This window comes from Ipomoea triloba, chromosome 12 (genome assembly GCF_003576645.1).
Source record: "Ipomoea triloba cultivar NCNSP0323 chromosome 12, ASM357664v1".
In the NCBI taxonomy this organism is placed as follows: Eukaryota; Viridiplantae; Streptophyta; class Magnoliopsida; order Solanales; family Convolvulaceae; genus Ipomoea; species Ipomoea triloba.
The window spans coordinates 10698677-10700994 of record NC_044927.1 but is presented as its reverse complement, the minus strand read 5'-3'; positions in this window follow the sequence as shown (position 1 = coordinate 10700994).

The following is a 2318-nucleotide window of genomic DNA, read 5'->3' as shown; positions in this document are numbered from 1 at the left end:
GCGTCACCTCATCAAGTAGCGCTGCTCCTCAAGCAGCGTCATCTCATCAAGTGACGCTGCTCTTCAAGCGGGTGTCACCTCATCAAGCGAGTGTCACCTCATCAAGCTGGTGTCACCTCATCAAGCGGGTGTCACCTCATCAAGCGGGCGTCACCTAATCAAGATCAAGCGGGTGTCACCTCATCAAGTAGCGCTGCTCCTCAAGCAGCGTCATCTCATCAAGTGACGCTGCTCTTCAAGCGGGTGTCACCTCATCAAACTGGTGTCACCTCATCAAGTGGCGCTGCTCCTCACGCAACGTCACCTCATCAAGTGGGTGTCACCTCATCAAGTGGCGTTGCTCCTCAAGCAGCGTCACCTCATCAAGTAGCGCTGCTCCTCAAGCAGCGTCATCTCATCAAGTGACGCTGCTCTTCAAGCGGGTGTCACCTCATCAAGCGGGTGTCACCTCATCAAGCTGGTGTCACCTCATCAAGCGGGTGTCACCTCATCAATCGGGCGTCACCTCATCAAGCGGGTGTCACCTCATCAAGCTGGTGCGTCACCTCATCAAGCGGGTGTCACCTCATCAAGCGGGTGTCACCTCATCAAGCTCGGGCGTCACCTCATCAAGCGGGTGTCACCTCATCAAGCTGGTGTCACCTCATCAAGGGGGTGTCACCTCATCAAGCTGGTGCGTCACCTCATCAAGCGGGTGTCACCTCATCAAACTGGTGTCACCTCATCAAGTGGCGCTGCTCCTCACGCAACGTCACCTCATCAAGTGGCGCTGCTCCTCAAGGGGCGTCACCTCATCAAGTAGCGCTGCTCCTCAAGCAGCGTCATCTCATCAAGTGACGCTGCTCTTCAAGCGGGTGTCACCTTATCAAGCGGGTGTCACCTCATCAAACTGGTGTCACCTCATCAAGCGGGTGCCACCTCATCAAGCTGGTGCGTCACCTCATCAAGCGGGTGTCACCTCATCAAACTGGTGTCACCTCATCAAGCGGGTGTCACCTCATCAAGCTGGTGCGTCACCTCATCAAGCGGGTGTCACCTCATCAAGCGGGTGTCACCTCATCAAGCTGGTGCGTCACCTCATCAAGCGGGTGTCACCTCATCAAACTGGTGTCACCTCATCAAGTGACGCTGTTCCTCACGCAGCGTCACCTCACCAAGCTGGTGTCACATCATCAAGTGGCGCTGCTCCTCAAGCAGCGTCACCTCATCAAGCTGGTGCGTCACCTCATCAAGCGGGTGTCACCTCATCAAGCGGGTGTCACCTCATCAAGCGGGTGTCACCTCATCAAGCGGGTGTCACCTCATCAAGCGGGTGTCACCTCATCAAGCGGGTGTCACCTCATCAAGCGGGTGTCACCTCATCAAGCGGGTGTCACCTCATCAAGCGGGTGTCACCTCATCAAGCGGGTGTCACCTCATCAAGCGGGTGTCACCTCATCAAGCGGGTGTCACCTCATCAAGCGGGTGTCACCTCATCAAGCGGGTGTCACCTCATCAAGCGGGTGTCACCTCATCAAACTGGTGTCACCTCATCAAGTGACGCTGTTCCTCACGCAGCGTCACCTCACCAAGCTGGTGTCACATCATCAAGTGGCGCTGCTCCTCAAGCAGCGTCACCTCATCAAGCTGGTGCGTCACCTCATCAAGTGGTATCACCTCCTCAAGTGGCATCACCTCCACGAGCAGTGCCACCACCTCGAACAGCATCACCACCTCGAGTAGAGTCACCACCTCAAGCAGCGTCACCTCATCAAGTGGCGCTGCTCCTCAAGTGCTTTTGCTTCCTCCACTTGTGCATCCGCCTCCTGCACTTGTGCACTCGCATCCTCTACTGGTGCATCCGTCTCCTCAAATGCGTCTATCGCCTCCACTTGTACATCTGCCTCCTTCACTTGTGCGTTCACCTCCATAAGCAAAAGGACTCAGTAGTTGGTCATGGTCTGCCCTGATCAATTTGGTTAAAAAACAAAAAACAAAATAATAATAAAAAATCTAAGCTCTAATCCCTTAGGGCCGGCACGAGATCCGATCTCGCTAGCTACCTAACGGGAGAGTGTTTTTCTGAGCCCAGCCAAGGGCTTGGATTCAAAAAACACCACACTCTAATCCCTTAAGGCCAGCACGAGATCTGATCTCGCTAGCTACCTGACGGGAGAGTTGACCTCGGAGGGTGTTTTCTGGGTAAAGCTTAACGCTTTGCTACGAAAACACCACACTCTAGTCCCTTAGGGCCGGCACGAGATCCGATCTCGCTAGCTACCTGACGGGATAGCTGACCTTTGACCGAACCTACGAATGGTCGAAGTGAACTCACGCAA